The sequence below is a fragment of the Lepidochelys kempii genome, chromosome 28 (genome assembly GCF_965140265.1).
Source record: "Lepidochelys kempii isolate rLepKem1 chromosome 28, rLepKem1.hap2, whole genome shotgun sequence".
Taxonomy (NCBI): Eukaryota; Metazoa; Chordata; order Testudines; family Cheloniidae; genus Lepidochelys; species Lepidochelys kempii.
In genome coordinates, this window is record NC_133283.1 from 3,145,188 (window position 1) to 3,173,090 (window position 27,903).

At 49.8% G+C, this 27,903-nt stretch overlaps 1 protein-coding gene across 1 annotated transcript in view; it reads left to right on the forward strand.

Annotated features, from left to right (window-relative positions):
* Positions 1–27,903, forward strand: part of LOC140904149 (uncharacterized) — a 671,145-nt gene that overhangs the window by 508,381 nt on the left and 134,861 nt on the right. The window lies entirely within an intron of this gene.

A 27,903-nucleotide genomic window follows, 5' to 3' on the forward strand; every position in this document is an offset into this window, starting at 1 on the left:
CGTTGAGAATTCCCCAGCCTGTGTTTTAAAAGCTGCTAGGTCTATTGGATTGAATGGCACATGGGTGTAAACTTGCATAGTTGTAGCCTGACGTCCGTCTGCCCCTGGGCAAGCCACAACAGTCTTGGTTAGCAAAGAATAGAGTCCCACCTAGGGGGCAATCTCTGTAACCCGAGGCATCCCACCCTTATAAGGTGGGGGTTGGGGGCCGAAGGGGACATTGGCTCTGCCATTACAGTAGGGGTGGGGGTCTGGGGACTAACATTAGCTACTACCGAACCAGGCGGAGTCAAATTACAGCTCTGCAGAATTACAGCTCTGTTCTGTTTCTTAAAGCCATAAACGCTTGTGCATACAAATGTTCATTCCATTTACCCATTCACTGACAAAACAAAACTAATTGGGGGATCGTGTTGTAATTAATTGACCCTCCTGGTGGCCACCACTCCTGGTCCTCTGGTTGATATTGAGGCCAGTCAACTGTACAGAATCGTTTTAATTGGCTCTTAGTCATCGGATCCGCACCAAATACCTTCAAGTTTGCTAGAATGCACTCTGGGGGCGTACACCGTGCCCTAACCCCCGAGCTCTGTCCCTGTCCCATACCTACAGGGTAACTCTGGGCGTCCCCAGGTTCCAAGAGAGCATACAATCCGGATTTCAAAAGGTTCCTACCTTATCCAAGGGATCGGTTCCTCACCGTCACCCACAGCTGCTTCTCCACTATATGAGTGCGTTGCACCGTTGTGCCCTCCGGGGTCGATCAAATTGCGTCTCCTCCGAGGCCCCCGATGAACTCACCGGTGTGCGCTGGGCGTCGGTTCTCGCCGCAATCCTTGACCTCCAGGAGGGGTCCGGGCAAGGCTAAATAGCAGCCTCGTCGCCCACCCAGGGAAGCCAAAAGCTGTTGCCAGCACCCAGTGCCGAGAGGCAAAACAACAGCAGGGGTTGGTTCGCTACACGGTGTGCTTCACCAAATCATCACAACGGGGTGGAGAAGCAGAAAAGTTTATTTGCAGCTGCAAAAAGGTCCAGGGAGAATAGAATCTCCAATCCTGGACCCACAGCAGGAAGTTACACAGGCTTTTATACATCCTTTCTTCAGTATACTTATCCAATAGCAAGCTGCCCTAAGTATCCATCTAGCCAGCCAATCCAGTTCCCAGCTAGTTCCCTTGTTCTCTGTATCATTTGTTAACTTATACATAAAGCTGCTTGATTCAACATTGTTCTTCCATATCTGCCCTGTTTGGCCTTGTTTAGTTTCAGCAGTCTGACTCCGCAGCATATTGTTGCAGATTCTCAGAATAACTGCTGTGAGTGCCTCCGGGCCGGGGGGCCAAGGACACTTGGGCCTAGTACACAGAGCTGCTGCGAGTGCCTCCAGGCGGGAGAGGGGGCCAAGGACACCTGGACCTCATGCGAGGGGGCTTCATCGACACTCGTGGTCTTCCATCCCCTTGAGTTACCTAGTGGCCATGCCCCAGGGTCCCCAACACTAGTGAAACACAACTGCAGGAACTGAGGGGTGGGGTGTGTGTTTAGTGGCTTGGCTGCCCTGAGCCAATCCCCTGAGCCCCGAGGGCCGGCAGCGCTGGCAGGGCAAGGGCAGGGCTATCCTGCCCTCAAGCCTCCATCTTCATCCAGTGCCCTGCCGGGGCAGCCCCGGAGAGGGGAGCTCAGTCTCAGGGGCACATTCACCCCTTTGCTGTGGGACCCTGTCGGTGCCGCTCATCGTGCTGGCTTCTGGGACACAAGTGCCCATCCTGCAGGGCTGAGCCCCCCCGACAGCTGATTTCACACAAAGACCCTAGCACCCCTCATCGCAAGCAGCTCTTCAGAGATCCTGCTCCCAGTCCAAACCCTGCCAGCGCTGAACCAGCAGAGCGGGTACCTCCGGGGGCAGGTCTCATCCCCAACCCAGGGTGAAGTGCCGGGGGCAATGGCAGATTAGCCACTGAGCCTGTGCCCGGGGGTTGCCAGGCAGGCAGGGCAAGGAAAGCCCCCACATTCTGATCCCACTCCCTGGCGGAAGCCGTGGGGGGAGGGCCGGAGAAGCCCCTAGTGCCCCCTGAGCCCGCCCCGTGCTGCAGCCCCGGGGCTGGAAAACCTCTTGCTGCCTGCCCCGGCCTCAGCTTCTCCAATATGGGGGAAGCGGGGGTGGGGGGAGGCCGTCTGGAACAAGGGCAGGGCCCTGGGGAAGGGGCAGAAAGGGGTGGGGCCATGGGCAGGGCCACAGGCAGAATGGGGGCAGGACCACAGTTAGATGGGGTGGGGAAGGGCCCCGCACTTTTTCTGGCCCAGGGCCCCAGGAAACCTTAATCGGCCTCTGGCTGTGGGGTGGCCCGTACAGGGCACTCAATGCCCCCCTTCCCCGTTAAGGCAGGGCCCAGAGCAGACCCCAACCCTTTCAGCTCCCCTTAAAATCATAATGAGCTGCCTCTTTTGAGACCCCAGGTTTGATCGTGGAGGCCATTGGGCCTGTTGTGGGGACCAGGCCCTGGAGGCTAACACTGACATTTAAAGCACTCACATCCTCATCCCCTACAGGATTTGGCCGACCCCCACCGTGCCTCAGTGTTCTGTTAAATGGGCGCAGAGAAGGCAGAGGCCACCTCCCCGCTCCATCAGAGAGCGGCTGCTCTGCACAGGCCCTGGCACCAGCCACTGGTCTCCGCTACTCCTGCAGCACATGGCTGGGGGAGGCACCAAAGCCCTAGAGGGGGCCCCACAAAATCACCTCCTTATCCCAAAATTCTCTCACCAGCGCAGCAGGGTGCATTTACCAAAGTAATTGTGATGCCCTTGGGGCCAGCACCTCAGACCAGGGGAGCCCAGGACATGGCCAGCCCCACTCTGCAGACTGGGGGCAGCTGGCCCCAAGCTCTCCTGGCTGGCTCCTGGTCCCAGCTAGACTCAGGAGCTGTCACTGGCGTTTCCAGAGCTTGGGTATCTCCAAGGCCAGGCTGACGGTGCCCCTGGGGGGCCGAGGAACCAGCAGCAGCTAGCCCAGCCAGGAGCAGTTGTGGGGAGGGCAGGGTGGCAGGGGGCAGAGATGCTGGCTTGGCCCAGCAATGGGATAAGGACAGAGACCATCTGGCCGCGGAGGCCCCATAACTGACTCCTCTGGGACCAGGTCCAGCCCGTGCAGAGCCTGGGGCTGGGACATGTGTGGGGAGGGGGGAAAAGGGGAGAGACAGGGCCTCTCGGCAAGGCAAGATTTGCCCTGCAGTTCTGGGGTTTGTCACCATACAGGGACATCCCTCGGTGGGTCCCTTGGCGACAGCCCCTGGTGGCTGCTCTTTGCCAGGCTCTCCTAGTGCTGCAGTCATTGCTCTATTGCCCTCGTCTCCCATTGGGTCTGGCTGGGGTTTCCTGCCGGTCCTGAGGAAGCAGAGAGGAGAGGAGGGACGGGCCAGGCCTCTCCTCCCCAAGGGTAGTGTGGGCAGAACAGCTGGTAGTGGCCTCTACACCATAGCATGGCTAGCTGTGCCTCAAGCAACCAAGCCCCTTAGGCCTGTCAGCACCACAGTTCGGCTGGCATACATTGCCTTGCATTCACCTCGCTGTGCCCATGTCTACACTCAAATTTGTCTTTGGCCAATGTAATTGCTCCCTTACGGTGATGCCGTAAAACCACCTCTCCAGATGGCATTGGCCTACATCTACCCGAACCATCCTCCAGCCGCTGTCCCGCAATACCCCATTCCCTGCAACAGTGACCGCGGTGGCCATGTTGTAAACTCCACGCAGCACCCCTCGCCCCATGAAGTGATTCCTGCACTGCAGGGAGCCTGGTCTGCTCCCCGGGGTTCCCTAAACCCACAGCTCATGGTAACTTTACTCTCTGTGAGGCCGTTGTGACGTTGCACTCATATGCTTTATGAAAATATGCTTATGAACAGGAATATAACATGCCTGGAATATGCTTTATGCTAAATGCCCCATGTAACATATCATTAGAAAGCTTAAAATCTATTAAGTGTGTACCACTAGGGGCGGATCGGGGGCATCCCAGGTGCTGGGGGAGGAGACCCGGGACCCCACTGGTGCTGGGGAGGGGGCTGCGGTGCGCAGCCTGGGAGTGGGACCCCTGCTGGTCCTGGGGGGTGTGCACAGTTCCCATTGGCCAGGAACCTCAGCCAATGGGAGCTGCGGAGGTCAGGGCCTGCAGGCACAGGCAGAGTGGTGTGGAGACACCCCCCCCAACCCCTCTGCCACCTAGGAGCTGCAGGGCTATGCCGGTGGGAGCTGGGGAGCCCCCCATCCCGAGGTAAGCCGCCCCGCATCCCTCAACCCCCTGACCCAGCCCCCTCCCACCTCCTTTCAAGGTTCCTTCTCCACTCTGAATTCTAGGGTACAGATGTGGGGACCTGCATGAAAACCTCCTAAGCTTACTTTTACCAGCTTTGGTTAAAACTTCCCCAAGGTACAAACTATTTTACCCTTTTGCCCCTGAACTTCCACTGCCACCACCAAACTTTATCTGGGTTCCTGAGAAAACGTAGTTTGGACATGTCTTTCCCCCCCAAATCCTCCCAACCCTTGCACCCCACTTCCTGGGGAAGGTTTGGTAAAAATCTTCACCAATTTGCATAGGTGACCACAGACCCAAATCCTTGGATCTTAGAACAATGAAAAAGCATTCCGTTTTCTTACAAGAAGACTTTTAATAGAAGTAAAAAGAATCACCTCTGTAAAATCAGGATGGTAGATATCTTACATGGTAATTAGATTCAAACATAGAGAATCCCTCTAGGCAAAACCTTAAGTTACAGAAAAGACACACAGACAGGAATAGTCATTCTATTCAGCACAGCTCTTTTCTCAGCCATTTAAAGAAATCATAATCTAACACCTACCTAGCTAGATTACTTACAAAGTTCTAAGACTCCATTCCTGTTCTGTCTCCGGCAAAAGCATCACACAGACAGACACAGACCCTTTGTTTTTCTCCCTCCTCCCAGCTTTTGAAAGTATCTTGTCTCCTCATTGGTCATTTTGGTAAGGTGCTAGCGAGGTTACCTTTAGCTTCTTAACCCTTTACAGGTGAGAGGAATTTTCCTCTGGCCAGGAGGGATTTTAAAGGGGTTTACCCTTCCCTTTATATTTATGACAACTCACGACTGCGCCGTGCAGGAGGCCTGTGATGTGTAGGGGGCCAGATGAGATGATCTAAGAGTCTCTTCTGGCCTTCAAGTCTCCAAACCTCTGCAAAACCGAGTGCGGCACATTGAGCATCCTCTGATGGTTCCACGGGTGGCCTGCATGAACCCTTGCATGACCACTGAGTGTGTGGGGGTGACCCAGGGGGAGCAGCTCAAACACGCACAGGAGCCGGCTCGGGGCAGGACATGAGCCCTGCAGGGCAGGGGTGGGGGTGGCAGTGACATCACAAGGGCCTTTTGCAGCACTCAGCTGATTGGTGAAAGGCGGTTGGGAGGCGGTGACCTCACAGAGAGTCCACGACAACGGCCAGGGAGGACAGGCTGCAGGGCAGGGGGATCTCAGAGACCCCCGGGGCTTTGCTGCAGGGAGTCTCCTTCTTGAGGTGTCTCCTTGAGGACTGAGAGAGAATTCAGGGTCTCGTATGTGAGCACGAGGTGGAGCCTCTCTGGAGTTTTCTCCTTTCCCACTGCTCATTGAGCGAGAAGACAGACGTCCCTGTGGAGAAGGGAAGAGCCCCAGAGAGGTTTGGTACCGAGGCAGCCTGATCCGCCCGGTGCTGGCCAAATTCTCGGCACGGAAAACAGGAGGTTAAGGTGGGACAATTTTCTCAGTGGTGGCAGATGACAGAACAAGGAGCAATGGTCTCCAGTTGCAGTGCGGGAGGTCGAGGTTGGAAGTTAGGAAACACTAGTTCACTAGGAGGGTGGTGAAGCACTGGGATGGGTTCCCTCGGGAGGTGGTGGAATCTCCCTCCTTCGAGGTTTTTAAGGCCCGGCTTGACCAAGCCCTGGCTGGGATGATTTAGTTGGGCTTGGCCCCGCTTCGAGCAGGGGGTTGGAGTCTAAGTTCCCTCTCAGCCGCGCGCTCGCACACCAGCGATGAAGGGCCACGCAGCAGGGGCCTGGAGAGGAGAGGGGTAGACAGGAAGGGAGCCAGCTGGGGATGAAGGGCTGCCACAGGCCCCTCTCCTGGCCCCGGAGCTCGCTGCTGCCCGTGGTGGGAGAGAGGCCCCTTCCCCCGGAGCACCGTGCTGCTGGTGGGGAGAGGGCTTGGGGGAGTCCTCTGGCCCGAGCCCCCGTGCAGCCTCTTTGGGCCCAGGGCTATTCGATATTGTCGGCCCCCAGGCTCCAGGCTGTGGTGAATAATGCAGGGTTCAGAGCACAGGAGGTGCTGCAAGTTGAGACAGGGGGGTGGGTGCGGAAGGTGGTGAGGGGGCCGACTGGGGGTGCGGGCTCTGGGGCAGGGCTGGGGATGAGAGGTTTGGAATGTGGGAGGGGGCTCAGGGCAGCAGGTTGAGGTGGGGACTGGGGGGAGTTAGGGTGTGGGAGGGGGCTCAGGAAGGAGGTTGGGGTGGGGGTGGGGCTCTGGGAGAGAGTTAGGGTGTGGGAGGGGGTTCAAGACAGGAGGTTTGGGTGGGGGTGGGGCTCTGGGAGAGAGTTAGGGTGTGGGAGGGGGCTCAGAGCAGGAGGTTGGTGTGGGAGTGGGGGTCTGAGAGAGAGTTAGGGTGCGGGAGGGGGCTCAGGGCAGGAGGTTGGGGTGGGGGTCTGGGAGAGAGTTAGGGTGTGGGAGGGGGCTCAGGGCAGGAGGTTGGGGTGGGGGTATGGGGTTTGAAAGGGAGTTAGGGTGCAGGAGGGGGCTCAGGGCAGGAGTTTGGGGTGAGAGTGGGGGTCTGGGAGGCAGTTATGGTGCGGGAGGGGGCTCAGGGCAGGAGGTTGGGGTGGGGGTGGGAGTCTGGGAGAGAGTTAGGGTGCAGGAGGGGGCTCAGGGCAGGAGGTTTGGGTGGGGGTGGGGGTCTCGGAGAGAGTTAGGGTGCAGGCGGGGGCTTAGGGCAGGAGGTTGGGGTGGGGGTCTGGGAGAGAGTTAGGGTGCAGGAGGGGGCTCAGGGCTGGGGCTTGAGGAGCGGGGTGCTTGCCTGGGGCAGCTCCCATTTGGGGGCGCACTGGGGTTGAGGCAGGCTCCTTGCCTGCCCTGGCCCTGCGCTGCTCCTCCCGGAGTGACCCTGCAGCTGCCGGCACGGCACGGATGTCCCTGGCAGCGGCCCCGGGGGGGGAAGGTTGCTCCTTGCGCTGCCCTGCGTCTGCCTGCAGGCACCGCCCCCACAGATCCCATTGGCTGCAGTACCGGGCCAATGGGAGCTGTGGGGGTGGAGCCTGCAGGCGAGGGCAGCGGGTGGGCGGAGCTTCCAGACACTCACAGCTCCAGCCCAGCACGGTGGGGGAGGGACAGCCGTGCACGAAGCCACCTCCCTGCTTCCCGCTAGGAAGGACCGGACGCAGGGACGTTAGTGGCCGCAGTCCAGGGTCCCGGGCTAAGGTCGCCCCACCAAAAGATCTGCACTTCTGGCAGCCTGGAGATCTTTTGGCAGAGTCCCCCTTAGCCAGGGCTGCAGCCCCTAGAGCCCCTGCATTAATCCTGCCCTGTCTGCACCCCAAACTCCTCATCCCCAGCCCCACCCCAGAGCCCGCAGCCCCCACATCTCCCAGCCACTGGGTCTCATGATTTATAAAATTGCTGTATGCAAAAATCCAAATATTGAAAATTAATTCCCGGGTCCTGCAGACACTTAAACAGACACAGAACTTTACTCTAGAAACAGTCCCATGGTTTAAAGTTCAGTGAGCGTTTGCAGCGTCAGGGACTCCGTGTATTTTTATTAAGAACTTGTCATGTAGTGGCATAAAATCTGTCACTTCAACAGTAAAACAATTTTGTTTTAACAATAAAAAGTTATTTAAACTCTCAGTAATTTACAATAGCAATTTTTTTATATCGGCCAAAGTTTCCAAAAAGTGGAGCCCAAAATTAGGCTCTTCAGCCTGCCTTTAGCCACCTAAGAGAGGGGTTTTCGAGAATGCTCAGGGCACAAGTCCTATTGACTTCAAACTGCAAATCCTGATGGTTGAAGCATTTCAGCTCTTTACTTGTGGAAGTACAGTGTCCTGGCCAGAAATCCTCTCGCTCGTCCACGTCACTTTTCACTAGTAGATCTCAAAGCTCTTGACCAAGGAGGCACAGAGCACAGACTTCTTGATTTTCAATGCTGCGTCTGTATAGTCTCATACTAGGGGATATTAATGAGGCCTTGGGCTTGTCTTTTTCAGCACAGATGAGCATTTTAAGTGTGAAACTTCTTAGTCGAAAAATATCGACATAAAATCCAAAATCTTATTAACACTTAGGAAATGAAAAAAACAAACAAGTAGAAAACATCCACTTTGACAATTTAAGACCATAAAATGGAAGAGAAGAACTAGCAATATGTAGATAAGAAATTTGATGTAAATTTTCAAAAAAAACCCCTATATTTAAATGTCATAATTTAAATAAAAATTTTAGTTGTGATTTTTAGCCACCCTAAGAAGGGGAGCTCCCAAAGGGTGCTGATGAAAATGTGGTCAGGAAGGAGAAACACCAAAACAAAACCAAGACCTGTTGTTTGAAAACACAAGAACAAAAGAACATAAGAATGGCCATACTGGGTCAGTCCAAAGGTAAATAACTTTTCCTTATTCACCTTCTCCACACCACTCATGATTTTATAGACCTCTATCATATCCCCCCTTAGTCTCCTCTTTTCCAAGACAGAAAGTCCTAGCCTCTTTAATCTCTCCTCATACGGGACCAGTTCCAAACTCCTAATCATTTTAGTTGTCCTTTTCTGAACCTTTTCTACTGCCAGTATATCTTTTTGAAGATGAGGGGTCCACATCTGTACGCAGTATTCAAGATGTGGACTTACCATGCATTTATATAAGGGCAATAAGATATTCTCCGTCTTATTCTCTATCCCTTTTTTAATGATTCCTAACATCCCGTTTGCTTTTTTGACTGCCGCTGCACACTGCGTGGACGTCTTCAGAGAATTATCCACGATGACTCCAAGATCTTTCTCCTGATTAGTTGTAGCTAAATTAGCCCCCCATCATATTGTATGTATAGTTGGGGTTATTTTTTCCAATGTGCATTACTTTACATTTAGCCACATTACATTTCATTTGTCATTTTGTTGCCCAATCACTTAGTTTTGTGAGATCTTTTCGAAGTTCTTCACAGTCTGCTTTGGTCTTAACTATCTTGAGCAGTTTAGTATCACCGGCAAACTTTGCCACCTCACTGTTTACTCCTTTCTCCAGATTGTTTATGTATAAGTTGAATAGGATTGGTCCTAGGACTGACCCGTGGGGAACACCACTGGTTACCCCTCTCCATTCTGGAAATTTACCATTTATTCCTACCCTTTGTTCCCTGTCTTTTAACCAGTTCTCAATCCATGAAAGGGTCTTCCCTCTTATCCCATGACAACTTAATTTACGTAAGAGCCTTTGCTGCGGCTTCAGAGTGATAGCCGTGTTAGTCTGTTTCAGCAGAAAGAACGAGGAGGACTTGTGGCACCTTAGAGACGAACCAATTTATTTCAGCATAAGCTTTCATGGGCTAAAGCCCACTTCATCAGACGCAAGCAGTGGAAAATACAGCAGGAAGATATATAGATATATATACACAGAGAACATGAGAAAACGGGGGTTGCCATTCTAACTCTTAACGAGACCAATCGATAAAGGTATCACAACAAAAGTGTTTTTTTCTCCTGCTGCTAACAGCCCACCTTCATTGATTGGTCTCGTTAAGAGTTGGTAGGGCAACCCCCATTTTCTTGTCTTCTCTGTGTCGATATATCTATATACATCTCTTCCTGCTGTATTTTCCACTGCATGCATCTGATGAAGTGGGCTTTAGCCCATGAAAGTTTATGCTCAGATAAATTGGTTCGTCTCTAAGATGCCACAAGTCCTCCTCATTCGCTTTTCCTGACTGATTGTGCTGGGGGATCTGCCTGGCTCCAGCACTCTGGTCCCTCAGCGACCAAGGCCACCTGGGAACCCTGATCGATTCCAGCTTCAAGGAGTGCTGAGATCCATCTGTCTCTTTCTGTGCCTCTGTCTCTCCTGACCCTGCCTCATGTGATCAGTTATAGTTTGCTAGCCCCCACGCCACTTCCATGGGTGGTTTTGACTTCTCCATTCACTCTGCAGCAACGCTCCTTGTACCCAAGCTAAAGATCCCTGCAGCCCCAAAAGACCTCAGGGGTTTGCTCAGCAAGTGGGTTATGAGCAGAACGGTTGTGGGGTGAAGGCGGGGATAGGGATGTGCTGAACCTGGGGCATAGGGGGGTGGCAGATTTAGGTGTTGCTCAGCCCAGCCAGCTGAGTCCAAGGACATAGGAAGGGACCAGCTTTAAATTGCTGTTCAATCCAGCCCACTGAGTCCCGGGACACACCAGGGGTCAGCTTGCGAGTGCTGATGACCCAGTCCTCTCTGACATGCTATGTTCATGTGTGTGTGCTGTGTGTCTGTTCATGTTCATCACATCTGGAGGCTGGAAGACCCCAGCCCTGGGGAACCGAGGTCCTGCAGGGTAGCTCCATTGGGAGGGAACTTGCAGAAGGAAGGAGTAGCGCTCCATGGGAAAATACAAGTGACAAAAGCAGCACATTCACAGAATTGCAGAATCTCCCCCCCGACCAGAAGAGTAACCCTAACAAATGGGCGTACCCCAAGGTAAAGGGCAATTCTGGTAACAGCTCCTTTGGGGCTTGTTTGGAAGGGGGATGGACGTCATTCTTGGCACAAGTCACCTGCTATGGCAAAAAACACTTTAGCCCTGTGTGCCCTTCCAGACAAGTCTTATGTCCCAAATACTTTGGGGCCAGTTTTGTTTAATATCTTCACTAATGATCTGGAGGATGGCATGAATTGCACCCTCAGCAAGTTTGCAGATGACACTAAACTGGGAGGAGAGGTAGATACACTGGAGGGTAGGGATAGCATACAGAGGGCCCTAGACAAATTAGACGATTGGGCCAAAAGAAATCTGATGAGGTTCAACAAGGACAAGTGCAGAGTCCTGCTCTTAGGACGGTAGAATCCCATGCACCGCTACAGACTAGGGACTGAATGGCTAGGCAGTTCTTCAGAAAAGGACCTAGGGGTTACAGTGGACGAGAAGCTGGATATCAGTCAACAGTGTGCCCTTGTTGCCAAGAAGGCCAATGGCATTTTGGGATGTATAAGTAGGGGCATTGCCAGCAGATCGAGGGACATGATCGTTCCCCTCTATTCGACATTGGTGAGGCCTCATCTGGAGTACTGTGTCCAGTTTTGGGCCCCACTCTTCAAGAAGGATGTGGATAAATTGGAGAGAGTCCAGCGAAGGGCAACAAAAATGATTAGGGGACTGGAACACATGAGTTATGAGGAGAGGCTGAGGGAGCTGGGATTGTTTAGCCTGCAGAAGAGAAGAATGAGGGGGGATTTGATAGCTGCTTTCAACTACCTGAAAGGGGGTTCCAAAGAGGATGGCTCTAGACTGTTCTCAATGGTAGCAGATGACAGAACGAGGAGTAATGGTCTCAAGTTGCAGTGGGGGAGGTTTAGATTGGATATTAGGAAAAACTTTTTCACTAAGAGGGTGGTGAAACACTGGAATGCGTTACCTAGGGAGGTGGTAGAATCTCCTTCCTTAGAGGTTTTTAAGGTCAGGCTTGACAAAGCCCTGGCTGGGATGATTTAACTGGGAATTGGTCCTGCTTCGAGCAGGGGGTTGGACTAGATGACCTTCTGGGGTCCCTTCCAACCCTGATATTCTATGATTCTATGATTCCTCCTGCCTCCAGCTCCGAGCCAGGCTCTGGACAGTTACGTGGTGAACTGATGATAGTGGAAGGAAAAAATCAAAAACCAAAAGTGAAGCCAAAAGCGCAAGCCGGGCAGGCAAGGCAAATTGCAGGCTGTTGTCATCGAATAGTCCTCCCCCTTCTCCAATAACCCACCCAAACCGGGACACCACAGACCCCATGGACCTCAAACCAACCACCTGGAAGCAGCAGCGAAAGGGCAGCAAGGACACAGGCTGACAGAGAGTCGAAGGAAAATCAAAAGGGAAAGAGCCCAGTCTTTGAAAGCTTTTTAGTTCTCGGCACATGCTCCCAGAAGAGGATGGGGCAACTGACAGCCAATCATGCTCTCGGGCAGGGAAAGAAAAGCTACTCCTGGACCAATAACAAAGCAAAAGGAGAAGGAACGGGACAGTGAGCGGGACAGAGAGATTTATTCATGTGAGATGGTAATTCATTAATTCCCTGGGTTACTTCCTGGCCATTTCTGTGACTTTAATGCCATTAAGAAAACTGTTCTCAGAATCTCTGGGTCTCCTTGCCCTACTCTGTGGTTATGAAAGCTCCTTCTCAGCTCCTTCTACTTTCCTGCTTTCCACTTACTGTAAATAAACCATTAAAACAATTCTTCTTGTTTCTTCCACATTCATGTCCTAGTTCCAGTTGTTGGGGACAGAGTCATGAGATGTGTTTGGGACACTCTACACCTTGGGGGAGCGTCTTATGCTTATAAGAAGCACACGGGATCTTTTCAGGGGAAAAGGCAATATGCCGCATTTATTAAAAATACAACTGTAAGCATACGCATTTCATCACACACACACACACACACACACACACACACACAGACGTCCTGCAGATGGTTTTACAGTTACCCTTTGCTGTAGCTCTTCTCAATCTAATGGCCAGTTAGATTGAACACAAGCGAGGAGCTGGGCTCTGTCGGTCGCGATCCCATGCTCCGAGGCTTTGCAGGACGGAACCCAGAGTCTTATGGCAAAACACCCCAGCTTTAGACTTGTCAATTCCCACTTTCGTCTATGGATTTTGCACTGTCATTCTGCAAACGTTAGTCCTTAAATGGGCTTAATCTCCGGGTTTTCCGCTGTTATTGTTTGGTGGTTTTGTTGGCTTCCTACCCTTAGCTCTTTTTTGTCTTGCATTCAGGGTGTCTGCCTTGCCTTTGAGGTCATCAATGCTGCTAACATGTTTCACGTCGGATACAATGGATGTTTTCTGATTGTCTCCTGCTGTTTCCAAGTCTCTCATGTCTTCTTGACCATCTGGACATTTGTGATGGCTTTTCACCTTTATTTTGAACTATGCACACATTTCTCACTCACACCAAACAATTTGACGGAGACTTTCAGACAGGATAACATTTTAGAAAGGATGATATGGTTACTAAAGGGATTACAAAAGAACCTTAGGCCACTTAGTTTCCAACGCAGACAACTTAATTTGTAATGCAGATAAGAAACAAGACCTTAGAGCAAATAGCATAATGAAACCTTATCCTAAAACAAAAGGTGACCAGGGCTGTTCTGGTCTATTCCTGCCTGAAATCAGCTTCAGACATCAGAATCTGGCTGATGCCTCTTTACCAATGGCCCACGAGGCCGTTCCTTCCTGCTCTCAGAAAGGGTGGCGGGCAGAATATGGTCACATCCTACCATACATCAATCCATTTAATACATGATTATCCCTTCTCTTTCATTATGCAAAATGCAAACATCAAATCTTCCTTCTCTAGGTGCCCTGTAACCCCCATATTCCTCATCTTGTCTTGAATTGTGATATTACACATAAACCAGGCCATGCAAGGGATCAGGGGAAAGGTGAGGAGCTGTCAAAAGTCACTCTTCTCTCTGTCTAGATGTGTGTCTCCTCAGTGCTTATGAAATGACAAGAATTGTTCGGTGTTCACTGAAACATGCTGTAAGTTGTGGGATCAGCCCAAAATTAGCTTCCCCAGAGGTACCAGCAAGGAAGGTCAGCAACCCCCGGGTGGGGTGTGAAACAGCCCATCCACAGCCATTGCCCAGCAAGGAAGCTCGCATTCAATGATTCACCTGCTAGAAAATCACAGGAACAACACGGATCCACCAAGCGGAGTTAGGTGCCTAAACTCCCCGTACGGCGCATGGGCCACACAGGGACCTTACAATACAACTCCCGAAAGCCAGCTCACAGGGCAGGGATCCAGCCAAGCCCTTGAATGGGAGAGACTGAGGAGGGGGAGGTGTCCTAGCCCGACCCTTCTCTCACAGCACTCACCTGGGCTGTGTCCAGCTGCCTAGCGTAGCTCGGGGTGTGAGTACCAACCTCAGGGCAGAGTGTTACACACCAGGGCACACACCCCATGGGATTGGGAGCTCGATAGTTTGCTTTCACCCACCAAGAGCCAACTCCCCAGGCACGGCAACAGCCTGAAGAGGGAGTCCCAGACACTCCCCTTGGGCCCTCTGCTCTGTCCTGCCACCGAGGCAAGCCTGCCTTTGGGCCCGATCTGTGGCTCAGAGAGGCCTGAGCATGAGCTGGTGCTGCCAGCATAGAATCATAGAATATCAGGGTTGGAAGGGACCTCAGGAGGTCATCTAGTCCAACCCCCTGCTCAAAGCAGGACCAATCCCCAATTAAATCATCCCAGCCAGGGCTTTGTCAAGCCTGACCTTAAAAACTTCTAAGGAAGGAGATTCTACCACCTCCCTAGGTAACGCATTCCAGTGTTTCACCACCCTCCTAGTGAAGAAGTTTTTCCTAATATCCAACCTAAACCTCCCCCACTGCAACTTCAGACCGTTACTCCTTGTCCTGTCCTCTTCTATCACTGAGAATAGTCTAGAACCATCCTCTCTGGAACCACCTCTCAGGTAGTTGAAAGCGGCTATCAAATCCCCCCTCATTCTTCTCTTCTGCAGACTAAACAATCCCAGTTCCCTCAGCCTCTCCTCATAAGTCATGTGTTCCAGACCCCTAATCATTTTTGTTGCCCTTCGCTGGACTTTTTCCAATTTATCCACATCCTTCTTGTAGTGTGGGGCCCAAAACTGGGCACAGTACTCCAGATGAGGCCTCACCAATGTCAAATAGAGGGGAACGATCACGTCCCTCGATTTGCTCGCTATGCCCCTACTTATACATCCCAAAATGCCATTGGCCTTCTTGGCAACAAGGGCACACTGCTGACTCATATCCAGCTTCTCGTCCACTGTCACCCCTAGGTCCTTTTCCACAGAACTGCTGCCTAGCCATTCGGTCCCTAGTCTGTAGCTGTGCATTGGGTTCTTCCGTCCTAAGTGCAGGACCCTGCACTTATCCTTATTGAACCTCATCAGATTTCTTTTGGCCCAATCCTCTAATTTGTCTAGGTCCTTCTGTATCCCATCCCTCCCCTCCAGCGTATCTACCACACCTCCCAGTTTAGTGTCATCCGCAAATTTGCTGAGAGTGCAATCTACACCATCCTCCAGATCATTTATGAAGATATTGAACAAAACCGGCCCCAGGACCGACCCTTGGGGCACTCCACTTGACACCGGCTGCCAACTAGACATGGAGCCATTGATCACTACCCATTGAGCCCGACAATCTAGCCAGCTTTCTACCCACCTTATAGTGCATTCATCCAGCCCATACTTCTTTAACTTGGTGACAAGAATACTGTGGGAGACCGTGTCAAAAGCTTTGCTAAAGTCAAGAAACAATACATCCACTGCTTTCTCTTCATCCACAGAACCAGTAATCTCATCATAGAAGGCGATTAGATGCGTCAGGCATGACCTTCCCTTGGTGAATCCATGCTGACTGTTCCTGATCACTTGCCTCCTCATGGAGCAGGTCCTCAAGGAATCAACCCTGAAGCACTTACATGAGAGGAATCACCCCCCACTGCCTGCAAGGGAGGAAGGATTGAACCAGGGTCCCTATGTTTCAGGTCAGTGTATGAAGCACGGTGGTGTGGTGGGGCTCTCTCCCGCGCTCCTGTGGAAGTTGGTTCCCTGAGGCTAAATAAGGAAAGAGCTCGGGCCAGGGGGATTGGATCACCGGGGTTTCCTAATTCTGACCTCTCCGGTGGGTTCCTGCTCCACTGGACAGTGTCATCCAAATAACATTGTTAGAAATCAATCATGAAAAGATGCGGAACGACAGAAATCCAGGGGGTTTCGGGACAGGGAGACCAATTCAGGCAATCAGAACAGCAGATATGACACATTTTGAGCTCCTATGGGGCTCCAAGCAGACATGTTATAGAGACGGAAACTGGCCAGGAATTCTTGGAAACTGGGTTAACACTTATCAAAGTATCCGTTTGCATTAGGATGAGGGGGCTTGTGGGGAGGGTGTAAACTATTTCCCTGAATCAAGTTTCCACTGGCAGCTCAGTCCACCATGTCAGCGAGAGAAGAGCTGCGGTACCCGGGCATTGAGCTCCCCGGGGCCTTTAACACCACAGCCCTGGGGAGAGGGTGCTGAGATGGACCATCCAGTGAGGAACACAAGTTCTTCTACCATCCACCACACCCTCTTTTGGAACGGCTGCTGATGGCTCACCCCAACTGTGGGAACTGTTATCCCCTCTGCCACCCTCTATCTGGGGCTTTTCTCTTCTGCGCCTATCTGGCAGGGCAGCCCCCTGTCTGACCCCCGATCCGCTCCCAGTTTTGTCCCTCTGCCCATCCCTCCCCTCCAGTTTCCCCCCTTCAGGGGGATTTTCCCTGCCTTTGGTTGCAGGGAGCAGATGCTGGTGGTGAGTGAGGGCAGCAACTTGCAGATGTCACTGAGCAGATGTTAAGAACAGAAGAGCAAAGAACAGCCAGACGGGGTCAGACCAAAGGTCCATCTAGCCCAGTGTCCATCTGCCGACAGTGGCCAGTGCCAGGTGCCCCAGAGGGAATGAACAGACAGGAATCATGCCGGGATCCATCCCTTGTCACCCCATTCCCAGCTTCTGACAAACAGAGTTTAGGGACACCATCCCTGCCCATCCTGGCTAATCGCCATCAATGGACTGAGCTGTGGCGGTTCAATGATCAGACAGAACACAGCTTTATGCAAGCAAACAGGCTGGTCAGCGGAGATGGGCTGTTCTGCCCCCCCGCCTTCCACCTTCTCCTTTTATTATATTTCTCCCCCCTAAGCATTACACACTGCTACACAAAGGAATGTATGACGTTGATTCATATACTTAGTTACCATCCTTTAGCTACTACAATCCTGGTTCTCAGGCCTTGAGCCCAGGCTAAGAAAGCCTCCCACAGTTGCTGTCCAAACAATCAAGTTCTCATGGTTCATATCTAGCCCTTGTCCTTGATAGAGCAATGTGTGCATTGCTTCTACAAAACAGTCAGGGTGTGCCCTGCCTGCTTCCAGGTGGAATAGCTAAACATGAACCCTTCATCCCCCCGTTTTTTATTTAATGATATTTGGCCATCTCATGGTAGCCGTCAATTTGTTTTGTCATGCTATTTAACTCCCAGACAGACAAGGACATAACCTGGTGAGCTTTCCAGGGAGAAATTTTACAAAGTCTTAACAAGGAAGGAATACATTGTACACAGCAGCAGCAAAAAATAAGCCCAATGATTACAAACACAGAATAACCAAAAAGCTGTCGCAGCCATTCTAGAGAGGGCAGCCAACCTGTAAGCCAATTCCAAAAACCCTCAAACCCCAGATCTTGGCGTATGTGTGTTGTAAGACTGGCCAATTCAGCCAGTCTAGTTTCTATGGAGCGACTATTATCAGTTAAATTAAAGCAACACATGTGCTGAAATGTGGAGCAGCCTAGATGGTGTTTCAGGAGCAGAAAATCAATGGCTGCTCTGTTATCTAAAATTGCGTCCCTTAATTCGTGTTGTTCTGTGTTAAGTAAGGCAATAGCCTGGGATGTTGTATTAATTGCCTTTGCTGCAAAGCATGCCAGGTTATTTAAAGTTCTGGCTGAATACATAGCAAGCGCGGGGACCCCAACAATAGAGGCCGCTAAGGCAGTATACTCAGCACGACTAAAAAGCTCAACATCTGCAATACAATCATCTGAAAGGGGTACACTTCTTTTACTACGATTTTGACCAGCAAAAGGCAATATAAGTGTCATTCTACTAAGACAGCAAAGGGTGCCATCACTTAAATTTGCAGGAATATAATTAAAGGTGCGTGAACCGCAAGTAAAAAACCATCCTGATGGTAGGATGATATGGCCATAATTATATGAAACATTAACAGCATGGGAACAATTTAAAAGGGGTTGAGAAATTTTTCGACAGCCCAAGGGCACCTTTGTACTAGTGCAGTTAACTACACGCGCACAGGTGACATTGTGAGCCCCGGCCGGGTACGGTGTGTGGAGGGATATAGCCGTGCGAGGCAGAGTATAGTTGGCCGGGCCCCAATTAGCCATGCTAGAGTACTGGGAAGAAAGATTCGCATAAGCAGAGAACAGTGTCTTATTCTCCATCTCCTCAGGGTGATGACATACTGGAATAAGGCATGTACCTAACAAATCTCCGGCTGCTACAGAATTAGATAGACAAAAGTGGGTAACATTTGCTATTGAAGCCAATCTTTCCCATATATTATATGTCATTCGGGCTCGTAACGGGGGAAGCGCTTCCGAGCCAACCCCTACAGGAAATAGCAGGCACAAAAGGCACACAATCATCACAGAATTAGCAGTGATTTGGGCGAGAATCGCCACAAACAAAGTCTCAGGAGCCTCTGGCTGTTGATCTGCTGCCAGTCTTCGTTGGGCCGCGGCGACCAATGCTTTTACTGCTCCCCATGTCACGGGCCGGTTTGGGACACTACGCCTCCTCCGTTTCCGTCCCGTCGTTGTCGACCCGGGGGGCAACGCGGTCTCCTCCAAGGTCAGCTGAAACTCTGGTATGGGATTCGACAGCCCCTGGTGCCATGCCATGTTGTTTAAGTGCCGGTCGCACACACCGAGCTGGAACCCACAAAGGTCCTGCAGGGAGAGACACAGCAGCATATCCCCGACCCCAAGTGATTAGAGGTGCTGGGCCCAGCCACTGTGGATCGGGCAGCTGACGGTAAAAGACACGCGGTCTTTCCAGTACCTCAGATTTGTGCAAATGCCGATCCGCAGGGGTCTGCTGATCTGCATTCAGTGTTAAATTATTTAAAGTAAACAAGAGGATATGCATTTGTTGTTGAATGTCTCCTAAGGTTCGGAGACGCAGCTCCCCTTGTTTTAATTGTTTATCTAGCAAGGTTTTGAGTGTGCGATTGGCACGTTCAACAATGGCTTGGCCCGTGGAATTATAAGGGATTCCGTGTTTAAGACGGACGTCCCAGCGGGCACAAAAGGTGGAGAGGGCTGCAGAGCAGTAGGCTGGGGCATTATCTGTTTTAATTTGGCAGGGGCGACCCATAACAGAAAAGCAGGCCAGCAAATGGTGAATAACTTTGTTAGTGGCTTCCCCACGTTGATAATGTGGTTTAACAGACATTTTGCAACGGACAATGAATCAGCTTTGCGACAGGGAAAGGCTTCAATCCAACCCGAAAACAGACATATTATAACTAAAATGAATTCATATTTCTGACACTTTGGCATTTGTACAAAATCAAGTTGCCAGTGTAGGAAAGGCCCACAGTTGCTGTCTTAACAGTCAAGTTCTCATGGTTCATATCTAGCCCTTGTCCTTGGATAGAGCAATGTGTGCATTGCTTCTACAAAACAGCCAGGGTGTGCCCTGCCTGCTTCCAGGTGGAATAGCTAAACATGAACCCTTCAGTATTTAAAGGCATATTGTTTCTTTGCGCCAAGTTTGCTAAGTGATCTAGATCACTCTGAATCCGTGAGCTGTCCTCTCCATTATTTACCACTCCCTACCACTCCCCCATTTTTATCTCATCTGCCAACTTTATCAGTGATGATTTTATGTCCTCTGCCAGGTTATTGATTAAAAAAAAGGTGAAAATCTAATTCCTTCCTGCATCTAACACACTTTTCTCCTTTGCTGCTTGAAGCTTCCAGAATGTCTCGGATGCCATCTACATATTTTACTATGTTTACACAGTTGTGTAGTGGCCTGATGCTATCAAACAAGTCCATGATGCATTGGTTTCCTCCTGCAAAGTAAGGAGCACTCTCAACTTCACTGAGTGCCACGGGAGCCAAGGAACGCAGCACCTGGTGCAATCCAGGGAAGGGAGCACAGTTCAGGGCCTGTTTGCAAACTTGGTCAGTCACTTAAATCTGTACCAAGACCCCCTAAATATCCAGTTGGGGCACCTACAGGAAGTGCTGGCACTTACCACCACAAAATGCTTGTCTCATCCTGCTGTCCTTGACTAACTCCAGCATGGAGATCATGACGTTCAGGATCATTCCCACAAAAGGGATACACTCAAGAGCTGCAGAGAAAGGCCAGAAGAGAAGGAAGACAGACAATCAGCTGCTCTCTGCCTTCTGACAACACACTTAGAAACACTGTGGGGCAGGATGCTATGGGTTCCGAGGCCATTGGCGCTGCGTAAGCAGAGCAGAATGGCTTTAAAGCAGCCATTGAAAGCCAGTGGGGGAGTCACCCTGAAGAGGGGAATCCTCCACAAGTGTACAGCTGGGCCCCATGCCCAACTCACTCCCAGAGTAAGGGGAGAGAGCACTGGGGCGGGATGGGAAGTGGGGTGGAGAAGAGGTCCACTAGACCTGATCTTCCACTCATTCCCATCCTTAAGGTACTTCACTCAGGGGCATAAGTTAGAGCTTGCACCTCCGGCTGGATGGCTTATGGTCTGGAGGCCAGAACTAGCAACAGCAGTTAATCTTGTGTTTCTACACACACACACACACACACTCAAACAGAGCTCTGTTTAGTGGTAACATTTTTAGGTAGAGAGACAATCCCCTGTCCTTAAATGAAAAACAATAACCTTGAAAGAAAAGAGGGAAGTGACCGTACCATAGGCGGATGACAGGTTGCCCAACGTAATGAAAATAAACTCTTCAGGCAGCTCCAGACGATACAGCAGCTCGCACATGACATCATTGAAATAGCAGCGTGCCAGAGTCACTAAGGTGTTGCTAGCTGCCACTTTTAGTTCATTTGTTGCTTCCTAAAAACAAAAACCGAAAGAGAGAGACTGAGGTGACTGAAGCCGGTTGCACTAGCCAGAGTTCTTTACATGAGTCAAGTCCTTATTTCTGTGCACAAGTTGTGAATGAACCAACCCAACTTTCTGAGGGTAGAGTCATTCGTCATAAATATTCCTCAAGTCACTTGGCTAAACAGTTTTCGGCCTTTGAGTTGCTTGCAAGCTGCTTCATTAGCCTATTCACTGTTAGCTACTTGTGTTAGCTACTTTCTTGCTACTTGTGGTCACCACAGTCACATGATATTTTCCCTGCCCTTCCCTGAGGCGGTAAGTGAGACACAGACTGGGCAGCTTCAAGATATTCCAAGAGCTTTCCTGGAATAAACTGTCCCCAAAAAGAAGGCTGACTTCCTTTGGAACAAGAGAGGGATTTTCCCATGGGTTTTCCTGCTGGCAAACTATATTCTAAATCCAATGCTGCTTCTTTTGGAGATAGCTCAGATTCTGTCTGTCTTGGGGCTTTATACTGCCACTTATCGCTACAGTATCAGAGCACCTTCCACATAAAATCAGTATCAATAATGAAATCCTGAGTAGACTTCGGGAAAGACTTGCTCCTTAAGACACCATAGGCCTGTCTCTGGATCTGAGATCATGTGTCCTGATCCTGCAAAGCACTTAAGCACATGTGTAACTGTCAGCATGTGTGTTGTCCCATCTTATGCATGTGCACAAGTGCTGTCTAGGACCTGGGCTTTGGTCTGGAGGAAGGTGTGGACCTCTAACAGAAGAATACATTTTCATTTCAGTATATAGTTTATCCCCCAAAAAGAGAGTTTGAATGAGTTAAAGCTTTGGATCCTTTGACTGGTATCTCGGGAGAACTAACTTACCTGAGCCTCTCTCATGTGGTTGGAGGCTAGTGTTATTATTTTCTCCAGAAGCCTTCTCTCCAGGCCCTGGGTGTCCGGCTGTAAGACTTTCTCCAGGGCACAGTAAATGTCTACTCTGCTTTGCTGGGGACAAAACATAAAGGAGAAGAATTGGGAAAAGTTTTTCTTGCCGACCAGACAGTAATTTGGCTAATAAGCCCCTGCCCCAATTGGCGGCTTAATTGGTGTAAAACGTGCCCTGCCCTCCACACACACCGCATTCAGCAGCGCTTCAGAAGCAGCCGAGCAAGTGACATCGTTTAATCTTCCTGGAGAGACAAGAGCCAGAGGAAGCGCCCTTCACTGCCCCCTTCTCTAGTTTCATTTATTCAGCACAAACAATAAAAATGAGCACCTTGCCCTTGCTCTAGCCGCTCAAGGCAGAATTTGCAAATGTGGAATAGAAAATACCCAACTCCTGCAGTGAGTCCTCAGCAGCTCCCCGGGGCAATGAGCTCAGCCGTGAGGTCCACACGGACAGTAGCACGTGCGAAGGTGTCTTTTATGCGACCCATCAGTGTAGAACTTCACAGATGATACTAACTATGGAGGAGTTGTAGGATCAGTTGGGACCGAGAAAAAATAAAGTGGGACACAGAGAAATGAAAAGCCTGAGGAGAGAACAAGATTCATTTCAGAAAACTGCAAACTAGCACCTCTGGAGAGGAGGTAGAAGTTACTGACATAGTGGGAGGGAGAAAAGTGGGAAGCAACAAGTGCCCTGGGGTGACAGTGGAAAACAAAGTCAACAGGTATATGCAAGGTGTGATGGCTACCACAAAGAGCCATGTGGGTTGGGTCTTTTACACACAGGGCTCATGGCACAAAGCAGGAAGACAACAGTTCCTCTCTGTTCAGCTGAGCTGTGACTGCATCTGGAGGAGTGCCTTTTCTAGCACCATATTCCCAGAGAGATCAACAAATGGGAAGTCATTCCTGGGAGAGCAAAAAAGAATGCAGGGGGCTGGCAGAAGTGACTTCTGGATAGAGCCCTGCAACCTGACCCAAATCCTAGGGGACCGGACCACAGGCATCCGGGTCAGGTTGGGTGAGAAAACAACTGGATGCTCTTGGGGTGGGGTCAGGTCGGCTCTTCTCCTTTAGCCCCTGGGATCGGCACAACCGTGACTGCGTGTTCCTGCCAGCCCCACCTCCTTCCTGCGCTGCCCGCGCTGTGGAGCGAGGATGCCGAGGAGTCACAGCATCTCCCTCTCTCTCTGCAGCACAGACCCAGCGCAGCAGGGGCCGTGTCAGAGGATGGAGCCATTGCTGCTCACAGTGGCCGCTGCACCAGCCCCATGAGCAGGATGCAGAGGCAGGATCCGGTCTGGGGGGAAGGGTTGGGACCAGGATGGAAAATGATTCAGCCTCTCAGGGTGAGGTGAGTGGGCCGGGGGCCAGTTCAGGTTGGGCCCGAGCAGACCCCTACTTCTGCAGACAGACAGAAAGAGCTTTCTGTGTCTGATGCGGCCAAGGGATGACTCGGAGGGAGAGAGGATAATACCATACAACTACCTGGAGGATGTGAACACCAAGGAGGGAGAGGAATTTTTTAGGATAATACATTTCGGTAAAAGTAGGAGTAACGGGAGTAAGCTAAAAAAGGACATTCAATTTAGACTTTGATAACAGGAAAAATGCCCCAACTGTGAGACAGGGCTATTAGGTTATGACATAGTCTTCCTAGGAAAGAGGCAGAAGTTCAGTCCTTAGGGGCTTTTCAAATTAGTTTGGCCAAAACAGTGGAAAATGGCTGCTGGGAATGCTCCTGCATTAGCAGGGAAATGGACTGGATGATCCAATAGGTCTTGTCCATCTCTGCCTCCTGTGAGTCTAGACATCTGTGTGACCTGCATGCCAAGGTCATAACCCACGTTGGAATGTTCAAAGCCAATCAGATCTCTGAATGGGAGAGGTTAGGGGGTCAGACGGGGTCTGCATCAGATCTCTTGATTGGCTAAATGTTCCAGTGGTTCTGCTTTAAAAGGCATGCTTCTGCAAACTGCAATCATAACAGAGAGCTCCACTGGGGAGAAGCCCCTTCCATTCATTTTTAAATGTAAGGAGGATTTTTTTAATTGAAAATTGTCACTGAGAACTTATCAATACATAAGCAATACATAATTCAAGTAATTCAAGTAATTAATCAAATGAATTAACATAATTAATCACTCTCCTTACAGTGAGTATGATAACTCCCATTTTTTCATGTTCTGTGTGTATATAAATTTCCTCACTGTATTTTCCAGTGAATGCATCCAATGAAGTGAGTTGTAGCTCACGAAAGCTTATGCTCAAATAAATTGGTTAGTCTCGAAGGTGCCACAAGTCCTCCTTTTCTTTTTATAATTAATCAAGTAATTCAAATAATTAAAGGAGTCAGAGGCCAAGACAAGCAGTTCAGTTGGCCTTCTAGTACTTTAATGGAAACTAAAATGCCTTCTTCGTTGGCCCTTAATAGAGAAATGGACTTTGTCGGATGCAAGTGTTAATCAATGGAAAAAAGGGGTCTGAATATTCCTCCTGGGGGAATTCTGCACTACTGCACACGTGCAAAATTAATGAGCCCCGCATATTTTTATTTTTTTGCACAGTAAAAAGCTTCTGCTGAAATGCTGCTGCCATTCCATCTCTTGCCCACCAAAGGGTGCTGTGGCAATAGAACAAAGCAGCAACTCCCTATCAGCGAAGGAAGAGAGAGAGCCTGTCTTCTTCACAGAAGGCCAGGTCAGCAGACAGGGGCTATGGGAAGACAGACAGTGTGGGATGCTGGGGTGGGGTCAGTCAGGGGCTCATAAGGGCTAGTGGGGGAGGACAGACTGGGGCAGGGGCTGAATGGGAGTGGAAGCACAGAGTTAGAGGAGGAGGGGGGTTCAGGGCCCCATAGTGATGAGGGAGGAGGTGCAGAGCTACATAAGGACAGGGGGTGGTTGGCTGGGGGCACAGAGACACATGGGGACAGGGGGAGGGAGTACAGGGACACATTGTTAGGATATAGATGTTCAGGCCTGTCTGTAAAGGCCTATAATCTAAGCATTTAGGTGTATTCTTATCACTTGGCTAGTTATAGAGGTATAAAAGAAAGAATCAAAATCACTGTCTGCCAGTGTAAGGTCTTTCTCTTACAGTGACAGTCTGAGGCCCTGTGCTTAGGCTAAGGCCTTTGGCTAAGCAGCAGACTCAGCCATAAGCTGGGAAGTGACAGGCCACCTCCTCACATTCCCAACTAGTCACATTGAAATAAGGTGCTATTGGGCTGTTAGGAACACAATCCTGTCCTGATAATGCCTATCGCCTCCAGAGAAAGGGAAGGGCCTAGAAGCTGTAAAAGGAAACTTAGTTTGATAGCATCCTGTCTGGCAAGAACTCACTTATCACTAGCTGGGATGTGAAATCCTCATTTCTGTGTTGTTCTATCACTGTAGTCCCCATTTCCCCATTGTTTGTCTGTATAATCTCTGCCTGGTTCTGTGATTGTTTCTCTCTGCTGTATAATTAATTTTGCTGGGTGTAAACTAATTAAGGTGGTGGGATATAATTGGTTAAATAATCCTGTTACAATATATTAGGATTGGTTAGTTAAATTTCAGGAAAATGATTGGTTAAGATATAGCTAAGCAAAACTCAAGTTTTACTATATAGTCTGCAGTCAATCAGGAAGTGAGGGGGTGGGTGTGTGGGTGGGGGAAATGGGAACAGGGAATGGGGGTGGGGGAATTGGAATCATGTTTGGCTAAGGGCAGGAATGGGAACAGGGACACAGGTATAAGGCTCTGTGGTGTCAGATCTGGGAAGGGGGACAGTAAGGAAGGAAACTGGAGTCATGCTTGCTGGAAGTTCACCCAATAAACATTGAATTGTTTGCACCTTTGGACTTCGCGTATTGTTGCTCTCTGTTCATGCGAGAAGGACCAGGGAAGTAAGTGGGTGAAGGAATAAGCCCCCTAACACACATGGGGATGAGGGGAATGGGTTTCTGAGTGGGGGTGGAGGGACACATGTGAACAGGGGGTGCAAGGACCCATGGGTGTGCAGGAACACATGGTTACAGGGGCAGATGTGCCTTACTGAATGGGAGAGGTTAGGGGTCAGACAGGGTCTGCATGGGGGGAGCTGCCTAACAATTCGTCCCCGCCCCTCCCAAAAAAACTGTTCCATACTTTTCCCACCCATACCCAGCAACGCTCCAAGTTCACACCCAGGCTCCTTCCCAGCAATTTACTTCCCTCTCCCTCAGCTCCTCCATTACCCTTGACTCTACCAAGCCTTTGCACTGCGCCTAAGGGGTGCAAGAAATATGGTTCTGTATTGAGTTTAAATGAATTATTACTCAGAGTTCTCTATTAACATGCATAGTAAGGAATTGGTTTGTCAAAAAACATTTCCTGAATCCTTTTTGTTGTCTGTATTCATACAGACATACTTGCTGACAGGTATTTTGAAATAAATAACCAAAAATAAGGTTAACGGGTGTAATTATATTGTATTATTTTGACAAACAAAATATGCAGAATTTTGCAGCACTTCTAAAATATTGTACGCATCATTTTTATTTTTTTGTTGCAGAATTCCCCCAGTAGAAACTATATAGGTAAGGGTCCCTTCAATGCTATAATCTCAATAATATGTCATCATAATAAAGGAGTGTTGGCTAGGATTTAGAGCAGGGAGTCAGTTCACTTGGGTCTTATTCACATTCTTTGACTAACTTGCTAAGTGGTGTTGAGCAACTTACTTAATTCTCTGTGACACAAGTCATCCGTAAATGGGGATAATGCTTCCCATTCTCACAAGGGTGCTATGAGTCTTAATTCATTAGTATTAGGGAAGTGCTTTGAGATTTTTGGATGAAGATGCCAAAGAAGGGCAAAGTATTATTAGAAGAGATTACTGCTAGTCCGATCGTGTACTTTTACGGTCTACAGCCCATGTACTCCACTGTGTGTAAAAGGACAATGCTCTCTTTATGGAGCATTATATCATCCTGATCTGTAAGAACAGCATTTTGCACGATGAGTTTACGCCTGAGGACAAAAGGGCGAATACTGATTCTACTGATGGTGCGCCAGGCCAAGTTCTACACTGAATTACCCCCGTGCAGTCCCCTGTACCCCCATGAAGTCAGGCAGAATTTGGTGTGGATACCTGGAAAGCAGATGTAATTTCATGAAACTGCCCTACCTCATCCTTTTGCAGTTTCTCAAGCAGAACTGTCAGAACGATAGCCAGCTTGGTCTCGGCTATAAAGGCAATCCTGAGGGCAATTTTGCCCTTATCTTGGTCATCCATATGTGCCAGGAGGGAAACAACCTCATTATAAACACCTGAAATTAAATATAAGGATTCGGCTGGTTACCACTGATAGTAGAAATTGGTGCTGGCCTCTTTAATTCACTATCCAGTAAAGATTCTGCAGGAGCCCAAACACTGTGAGAAGTAGACCTGGGAATCCTGGAAATCCTCTTCCTTCCTCTTCATGACCAGGTTTGTTTGCTGAACTACCCAGTGTGCTTGGGGGGGAAATCATAATGAAGCAAATTTGCTCCTTTCAAGTAGATCCCCACGTAAAATAATCTTCCTTTCCCTCTTTACTGTCAATTGATGAGTTTTGATAGCATACAGAGTAATAATTTAACTCTAAGCCAAGAAATAGAGCTAAAGCTAAGCACATGCTTAAGAGTTTTGCTTAGTCAGGGCCTCATTTTCAAAAATCCTGAGCACCCAGATGTACCTATTGCCTATGCTGGGAACTTTTGGGGCTTGGTATCTCTTGAAAATCAGGCCAATGTTGTAGACCTCTGTATGAATTTAGAAGCCTAACTTTAGGCCCCTTGTTTTGAAGAAAGCCTTTAATCTTATGTTATGGTAGTTTAAATACTTGCAGAGAAGACTCATGGAACGGAGTTCATCCAGTTCATAGAATATCAGGGTTGGAAGGGACCTCAGGAGATCATCTAGTCCGACCCCCTGCTCAAAGCAGGACCAATCCCCAACTTTTGGACCAGATCCCTAAATGGCCCCCTCAAGGATTGAACTCACAACCCTGGGTTTAGCAGGCCAATGCT